The following is a 9,479-nucleotide window of genomic DNA, read 5'->3' on the forward strand; positions in this document are numbered from 1 at the left end:
CATGGAAGTGTCTGACGCGCTCACCGTGAGGTTTAACCTCGAGGCACAGACGCTCGACCTCCGCCGTGCTGCATCGAATTCATACGTCGCATTCCTCCCCAACGAAGTGGTAGCATGCCAGGTCTACAATGGAGGCCAGCCTTTCGTCTTTCCCACCATCCGTCTTCACATCAGACATGGTCCAGACAAGCCATGGCCGTCAGCGGGGGAGCTCTGTCAGTGCTAGTTGACATCGAATTGAGAGGAATCCCAGCACGACTTTGGTGGTTGGAAACGGCGGAGCAGCTTCTCGATGATCACTGCCTCATCCGAGACGTACACCCAGAGTCTGAGGAACGCATCAATCTATCGGTGTTCAAGCTGAGAGCATGGTGTGACAAGTCGGAGCAAGTGGCGGCGGAATTGGATCTTCATGCGTAGGAGTCGCAGATAGGCGCCAGTGACGATTCCCTTAGTCATCGAAAACTGGTGTATCCAATCTCCATGCGGGTGATACGATCGGTGCGTCCATGGGCGGGAGCCCCTCCCCGCCACCGCCGGCAGCTAATTCCGGCGACGATCGCGACCAGGACCACGGCAAGCGACGACGAAAGCAGCTATCGTCTCCTGCTAGATAGCCAGCGTGGCGATTGGTGGGGCAGCTGAAGCGGACGCGCTCCTGGACTCCTCGGTGGAGGCGCCCGCTTCGATTTCTCCACCAGTGGCGTACACCTCTTCAATTGAAGCCTCGCCCGACGCCCCAGCCTTGAAGACCACCCGTCCAATTGAAGTAGCCGAGCCCGCCTCATTCAATTGTGATGTCCCAGCATACAAGGAAGGTTCGGGGGACCCATCTGTCATGGAATTAATGGAGCTAGCCCCTCCAATTCCATCCCAATGCAATGAAATGGTCCTTAATGACACTGCTTCAGAGGAGAGACCGAATATGGAGGCGATTGGCGGCAAATAGTCAGTTGATCAGAACCCAGTGTGCCCAAGTGCTGAAGAAACAGACCAAGACTCAACACCAGTTGGGCAGGACCCAGTGTGCCCAAGTGTTAGAGCAGCAGAGAATGTTACAACTTTGATGAACACTGAGGAATTGCCAAATAGAGAGGAACCTCTAAGGCTTCCTGCTATCCTTGTGCAGCAGACTAGAGACCCCTGGGAAAGCATCAAGAAAAGATTGCAAGCAAAGCCCCCATGCTATAAGGTATACTCAAGAAGAAGAGAAATCCTACCTGAACGAACTCAGGTAGACAGTCCGACAGCCTCAACCCCCTACAAGAATTCAGACAACACATAATCAAGGTCGTTGATGGTTTGATGATCACTCCTTCAATCCCCAAGCACAGAAAGAAGACCCTCCCAAGCAATTTCAAACCTAGGAGATCTAGAAGGGTGGCCAAGATTCCACCTTAGCTAGGCACTGAAGCAGTAGCCAATGTATGTAGGAAGTTGGGTTTTTGTGATGATCAAGACAACATCTCCATGGATGATGCCAACAAATATGTTGTAATGTACAATTCACCCCTCTCCAGAGAACACATTGCTTCCTTAGCAGCTCTGTTTGGGTGGGAAGCACCTGAGTTGGCATAAACTAAGATCTGTTCATTTGGTCGAGCTTCTTTTTCTCAATGAACCAGTGCAACTTCCTGATTTGGAATGTGAGAGGATTGAACAGTAGAGCTAGGAGAGATAATGTTAAGACCCTGATCTTGGATATCAAACCATCTCTAGTCTGCTTGCAAGAAACCAAAATGAGCAACATTTCAGCATTTGATGTCCAATCCATCCTTGGTACTGGTTACAGTGGTTTTGTATTTAGCCTAGCACAGGGAGCAAGAGGGGCATATTAGTGGCTTGGAGAGATGGGGTCTTTACTTCCAGCAATCCTTTAGTAAAAGAGTACTCAGTCTCCATACAACTACAGGAGAATTCAGGTCCACAATGGTGGTTCACAGGGGTGTATGGGCCACACCAGGATAACCTTAAGCAAGATTTTCTCCAAGAGTTAAGAGAAATCAGGGTAGGCTGTGAAGGACCATGGATCGTGGCAGGTGATTTCAACCAGATTTACAGCTCTGAAGATAAGAATAACACCAATATCAACAGGGCCATGCTGGGAAGATTCAGAAGATGGATAAATGATTTGGAACTGAAGGAAATCCCTTTGATAGGAAGAAAATATACTTGGTCCAACCAGAGAGAGGTTCCCACTCTTGTCAAGCTAGATCATCTATTCTGTACAGCTGGCTGGGAGGAGCTGTTTCCAGATTATATTTTAATCAGTAAGGCCTCAGAGGACTCTGACCATTGTCCATTAGTCCTAAAACTGAAAGAAGATAAGGGGAAGATGAGATTCCATTTTGAGATCTTCTGGCCCAAAATGCTAGGGTTTCTAGAGGTGGTATCAAATTCCTGGAACCAGACAACTCAGGATTGTGGCCATCTGGAGAGGATCTCTCTAAAGCTCAAAAGGCTAACCAGAGACCTACAATCATTGCGGCATAAAACAGTGGGCAATGTTAAATCCCAGCTAGGCATAGCAAGAGAGATATTACACAGATTGGAGATGGCTCAGGACAGCAGAGTTTTAACCCCAGAAAGTTATGGTTATTAAGAAAACTCAAACATCAGTGCATGGTCCTTGCTTCCCTAGAGAGAACCATAGCAAGACTCATATCTAGAGTACAATACTTGAAAGAGGGACATGCCAACACATCCTTCTTTCATATGTAGGCCTGTTACCACAAGAAGAAAAGTCTATCACCAGCTTAATGGATGGGAGAGAGAGTGGCCACATCTCATGAGCAGAAATAGGAAGTGTTGCATGAGTTCTACTCTAATTTGATGGGTTATGCCCCCCAGAGAAGGCTAACACTGAATTTAGAAGAATGCCACAGAAATGGAGCAGACTTGTCTGATCTAGAGCAGCCCTTTACAGAAAAGGAAGTCTGGGATACTATAGCCAGTCTTCCGTCTGATAAAGCACCTGGGCATGATGGCTATACTGGGAGATTCTACAAAACTTGTTGGCTTATCCTTAAGGCAGATTTGATGGCTGCTCTCACTACCCTACATCAAGGTAATGCACAAAAATTGTGGCTACTGAACACAGCTTATCTTACTTTGATCCCCAAGAAAACAAATGCCATGACAGCTGGTGATTACAGACCCATCAGTCTCATTCACAGCTTTGCTAAACTTACCACAAATCTCCTTGCCAATAGACTAGCACCTCTTCTCAACAAGTTGGTGGAAGCTAACCAGAGTGCGTGCTTTTGTCAGAGGAAGATCCATCCATTATAACTATATGCTGCTCCAACAGTCTATCAAGTCACTACATAGGAAAAAAGTGGCTAGCCTTTTCTGAAATCGGATATAACAAAAGCATTTGATTCAGTTTCCTGGGCCTTTCTCCTTGAGGTGTTGTCCCATCTTGGCTTTGGTAATAGATGGAGGGATCTTATATCTAGTCTTCTAGCCACCTCATCAACTCAAGTATTAATAAATGGGTTTCCAATTGACCAGATCAGACATCACAGAGGATTAAGGCAAGGGGGGGCCCTTTCTCCAATGCTCTTTGTCCTGTTGATGGATGTCCTCAGCAGCCTTTTTAAAGTGGCAGAAGAGGAGTTGTTGTATAATTTGGAAGATGCTATTGTGAAGACAAGATTATCACTGTATACAGATGATGTGTAAGTGCAATCAACTCCAATTGAGGATTTTGGTGATTAAATGATAAAACAAATAAGGTCTCTAACAAAGTTTGCTCCTAACGTATGAACAGTTTGTTTAAAGGTGTAAAGGAGTATTAACCTTAGTTCAGAAAGAAAAAGGAAGTATCAAGGACAACAGATATACATCATATGGTGCCTTGATGGGGATTCCATGCGACGGTCATGCAAAATATCTATATTTATTGAGTCGCAGGATTTAATTTTTTCTAAGTAGTTTTCGCCAAGGAAATGATGTTTGTTAAAGCTCAAGCCTCTAAAATTCAAAAGCTATTTTGAAAACCAAATCTTTTGGACACTCTGTGAGTTCAACTGGAGTGAGCTTTGGGAGACGGAGAACCTCCCTACTCAAAAGAGTTGAACTGGTCTTCGGGACAGTTCAACTTGACTTGAACTGAGGAGCTCTCTGGTTAAAACCAGTTCAACATGGGTTTTCTCTCCGAACCTCTCTAGTCAAAACCGGTTGAACCGGCCTTGGGGCGGTTCAACCAGTGTCAGGGTCAAAAGATTGTTCTGAGGTCTGTCTGCCAGTCTGACTAGCAGACTGACTATCAGTCTTGTTAAGGCCCATAAAGCCCATATATTCTCATCTGCATATATATATGCTACAGTACCCAATAGGGTTATTGTCTCGCCTAATCGAGGTTAGTGACATGGTAACAGAGTAGGTTAGGGTTTACGTCTAAACCCGGCCCTGGTCCATTTTTTTGGGCGCCGTCACGCCGTTGCTGCGCCGTCCGCCCATCGCGGCTAGCCCTCCGGCCTGCCATCGCGTATCCTCAGCCGCCGTCGCGGCCTTGCCGTCTGTCCGCCCATCGCAGCCAGCCCTCCGGCCTGCCGTCGCGCATCCTCAGCCGCCGTCGCAGCCTTCCCCCTTCCCTCCTCTGCCGCCGTCGCGGCCTTCCCCCATCCGCTTCTACGCCATCCGCCTGTTGCGCCCTGCATCGTCGACTTCTGCGCTGCAAGGGCTGCGGATCCGGATCTGTGCCGTCGCCGTTTCTACGTCGTCCGCCTGCTGCGCCCTGCACGCCGATCTGCGCCGTCGCCGCTTCTGCGCCGTCCACCTGTTGTCCACCTGTTGCGCCCTTCATCATCGGCTTCTGTGCCGTCCGCCGTCTGGGACAAGGGCCGCGGATCTGCATCTGCGTCGTCGCTACTTTCGCCAGAAATCTGCTCTGACCGCCGCCGTTGCGGGCAGGGCCGCGGATCCACTGCTCCCGCCGGAAATCTGCGTCGGCCGCGGATCTACGTCGTCGCTGCTTCTACGCCGGTGGCTGCCATTGTGGGCAGAGTCGCGGTGACCTTGGTTAACTGCATCAGGGCGGTCACCATCCCAGGGGCCAGGATATCACACGTCAGCTGCTCCAGGAGCTTCACAGCCCCCTCCCACGCGCCACAATCGTCTACTATGACAATGTAAGCACAGTCTATCTCTCCACCAACCCCTTGCAGCGTCAGCGCACGAAGCACGTGGAGATCGAACTCCACTTCGCGCGAGAGTGTCATCGTCGACGATGTTCGCGTACCAACTTCGTAGTTTGTCGACATCTTTACCAAGGGGCTCGCATCCACGGTGTTCTTGAAGTTTCGTTCCAATCTCAACATATGTAATACCTAGAATTGCATTTGCGGGGGTGTTCGACGTGTGTACTCTATTGGGCTTAGGCCCAGCCCATATATGTTTCTACCTATTAATACAACATCCTAACCCTAGTTAGGGTTTTAATTCACCCAACATAGTCAAGGGCTATTTAGATCAAGGGGCTAAATTTTAGCCCCTGTCACATCAGATGTTTGGATGCTATTTAGAAGTATTAAATATAGTCTAATTACAAAACTAATAATACAAATGAGAACTAAACGATAAGACGAACCTATTAAATCTAATTAATCCATGATTCGTTCATGTGATGATATAGTAAACATTTGTTAATCATGAATTAATTAGACTTAATAAATATATCTCATCGTTTAGTGTTTCTCTATGTAATTAGACTATATTTAATACTCGTAAATGATATTCAAGCATCAGATGTGATATGGACTTTAGTCATGGAACCAAACAGCCTAACAATATCTTGCTAGCCTCACCAAGAAAACACTCACCCCCTGAAGTTACCAAGCACACAGCTACGAACAAATCCCAACCGCCGTCCTCGACAAAAGAAACACAGCGAGAAGCGGCATAGCTCATTACAACTACTGTCCGTTACCACTCTTCAGATTCTCAAATTGCACGCAAGAAATCATGACGACATTAAAGCATCGAAAAAGACACGTAGCCCAGGAAGAACGAAGTGCACCATCGAACATTTTGACAAGTGATTTTCTGCAAGCCAAAAGAACAGTAGTAATCCGGGAGGGAGGGGGGAGCATGTCTCGTGGACTAGAAACAGAGGTCCGTGAATTTTAGGTAGGGAAACAGTAGTACCTCAGCAGACGCAGCCCAATCGAATCCAACCCAACGCAACCTCGGTCCGCACCGCCTCGCTCCCCCGTCCACCTCCCACGCACGGCGGCCTGCACCAGCCCGCGCACCCATTCGAGCGTCAGGTACCTCATTAATGACAGGGAACGCCACGAAATACCGCACAACGACGCCCGATTCCACCCACCTCAAGCGACCGCCACGGCGGGCATCACCGGCCCCGCCGGCGCCGGCGCAGCAGTGGCATCCGCGCCGCCCTCCCGCTCCCCGTTTCCCTCTCCGCCGCCGCCACAACCACAAACTTCTCGGTCAATCGGCTGCCCGGAGATCTAGCTGGAATACGGAGGCAAGCAGGCAGGCAGGATGGATAGAAGAGGAAGATGAATGAGAAGGTTCTCGGCTCTCGCCGCGACTCCGAGTCGGAGGTGCTTTGCTGTTCGCTGTGGTGGCAGCTGCTGCGTGTGCTGACTGTATGCTGTGCGCTGCGCGGGCCGCGGAGGGGCGGCGACCTGTGGGGGTCGCTCTCGCGGCGAGCGCCGCGAGAAATCTCAGCCACTATCTTTTCTCGTGGTTTACTCGAGCTCCGGCCCCTGAAATCTATCGAGCACGCCCTCCCGCATTCCCGGAATTGTAACGTCGGCAGAGCAAGCTGCTGCTGCTGGCTCGCCTGACTCTTCCCCAACCGTCTGTCTCGCTCTCGCTCTACGGAGCAAAACGGATGGATGGCTTTTGTTCTTGGTTTGCTAGGGAGATGAGGCTCGTCACGCTCATCCTGCTACTCAGCTTTTGAAAAGTGCGTGTAGAAGTATTTATTGTGGCCAGGAGCAAACTCAAGGGGTGTATAGTTTTTAAGAACTAATTTTTAATACCTTCATTTTATTTTATTTTAATTCCTAAATTACCAAATATAGAAATTAAAATAGAAGTTTTAGTTCTGTTTTAGTTTCTTTATTTGTTAATTTATGTAATAAAATAGAATAAAATAGCGAGACTAAAAATTAGTCATTAGAAATCAAACACTCATTTAGACTATTATAGATTTTATTTTATTTTATTTTTTGGCGAAACAGTCACCGTCTGTCAGCCTCAATTGTTTATCAATAGCTGATCACTACTTTAGAGTATTAAACACAAAAAATCATTCATCTAAACCATTTCATGTCACGGACTTGAATATATAATCTATACTTATACATAGGATTCATATTTTTTATGTATCATAGAATATATGCAGGATTTTTATGTGACTTAGAATATATGCAATAGTAACATATGCTTGTTGCATAGTGTATCTTAAAATTTTAAAAATGATTTCTATATTTTTCAGATTTAAATAGGTGTGCTGGTTGGTAAACAAATACGGAAATTCATGTTCCCTTCTCTCGGAGCATTTCCTTCTCAAGAACAAATAAATAGATAGATATTAAACAGCACGCCCAATTAATCAAAACTGTTCTGTGAACAGTAAAATGCAGCCAGAAAACGGACATCCACGGTAGCCACAGGCAAATCCAGGCTTCAGCAGGGACCCTCCTGAAAAAAATAAAACGTCACTGACAATAATGAATAATTTGCGGTTGGGAACACGCGGAATGGCCTGCGCGTGGCTGCACGCAGGACCCACCTGGCGGCGATCTAGTGGCTCGCCTTGCGCTTTTTCCCGGGCGCCGGCGAACGCCGAACAGCGAACCTGTGGCCGCCATTTCCTCTGCCGTGACCCTCATCGCGACGCGATCCCGTGCCGTCCGTTCTGCCCGCGCTCCGGCCTCGCCATCGGCACCGTCCGATCGCCGCACGGGAACTCGTGGCCAGCGTCGCGCGGGCGCGTGGACGGCAGGGATGCGCGCTCTGTCACATCGTGCGGCTTGCGAAGGGCAGGGTGGGCCCGGCGCGGGCCAGGGCGCGTGTGCGGGCGTAAAAGCGCGCCAGGCGGTGGGGCCCAAGCGGGCTGCGGCTAGTGCTTGGAATTGGGTCGGGCCGGGCTAGCCCGGCCCAAGCTCATCGTGCTTCGTGCCAAACGGGTTCGGGCCAGCAAAGCCCAAAAGATTTTTGGGCCGTGCCGTGTCAGCCCGAAGTGTAAAAACAGTGGTCTGGCCCGGCCCTAAACTACGTCGTGCCTTCTTTGGACCGTGCCGGCCCAAGCCCGGCCCGTATATTTTACCACATAAAATCAAAATATTACAACCATATAAAGTTCGTAGCTTACTAAATTAAAGATATTAAACAATTCTAGCATTATTTGACCACGTAAACTCTAAATATAACAACAATATAAGGTTGATATCTTACTAAATTAAGTAAATTGGGCTTAATTGAGCCGTGCCGGCCCAAGCCCGGCCTATCTATGCGTGCCGTGCCGGGGGTCCGACGGGCCGGAAATTGAGGCCCGGCCCAGGCCCGCCTTCGGGCCGTGCTAGCTCGGCCCATATTATTTCGTGTCGGGCCATGCTTTGGGCTCATATTTTCGGCCCGTGCTCGTGCTGGCCCGAAAAGCCCGGCCCATATTCCCAGCACTAGCTGCGGCCAGCCGGCCACTGCGATCCTGGAGGGCGTGCACGTGGCGAGGGGACGTGCGGGAGGCGAGGGAGCTCGTGGGGCCCGCAGGCTGGACTGGTGGCTTATCTTCGTGGTGCACGGTAGGACGTTACGTGGCGGGGCGCTTTCTTTTTATTCGCGGTCACGGCAACGCCAGCAAGCTCCGCAGCGCACCCGTGCAGGTGACAAGCGTCGGTCGCTGCGGGCTATCGTCCTCAAAGTGCCCGTATTGTTTGCTTACCTACTCTATCGTATCAAATGTTTACTGGTCCGTTACCCAGACGTTACAACGGTTCACAATAATAACCACGTAAACTATTTACCAAAAAGATCTCAAGATTTTTTATTGATTGTCTCTGCTCTCCGCATAATATTTTTTTATTTGACTAACCGAGTCGACATCGTGGTAAAGGAAAGGTCATGTAGATAGACGATGCCGAGCTATCGAATTGGTATCATAGACAGCAAATCAGGGATCACCATCCCTCGCCTCCCCCACAAGAGCAGGAATGGAAGAGAAGAGACAGTCATACATGTTTGTTGCCGGAGAAGGACACGACGAAGACATTGACATCTGGAGGCGACATAGGTAGTATACCGCTAGATACATACAGGGAGAGAGCACGCAAGCGAAGAAAGAAGCCTAGCCAGCGCAGCTACAAACCGAGAGGCACCCGTACCAGGCGTCAGCCTGAAAAGGGCGAGAGAATGCGAGTGCCTTCTAGACCTGGACCCGCCGAGGCGACACAACACCACCACCAACTCCGTAGCATATGCCGACTGTTGCCGCGCTACAG

The 9,479-nt window shown here is 49.2% G+C and overlaps 1 protein-coding gene across 12 annotated transcripts in view; it reads right to left on the minus strand.

The window, feature by feature from the left end:
• The window catches only part of LOC100192868 (uncharacterized), a 60,268-nt gene extending 53,257 nt beyond the window's left edge, over positions 1-7,011 (minus strand). For 6 of the 12 annotated variants that reach the window (XM_035962881.1, XM_035962882.1, XM_035962884.1 and 3 more), the window contains exons 1-2: positions 6,335-7,011; positions 6,151-6,239 (exon numbers count right to left, since the gene is read on the minus strand). The gene's annotated coding sequence lies outside the window, so the exon portion shown is untranslated. The remainder of the gene's footprint in view (positions 1-6,150; positions 6,240-6,334) is intronic. The other 6 variants (XM_035962883.1, XM_008663163.3, XM_035962879.1 and 3 more) reach the window with 5 other exon arrangements.
• Positions 7,012-9,479: the final 2,468 nt, after the last annotated feature.

Source organism: Zea mays, chromosome 10 (assembly GCF_902167145.1).
Source record: "Zea mays cultivar B73 chromosome 10, Zm-B73-REFERENCE-NAM-5.0, whole genome shotgun sequence".
NCBI lineage: Eukaryota > Viridiplantae > Streptophyta > Magnoliopsida > Poales > Poaceae > Zea > Zea mays.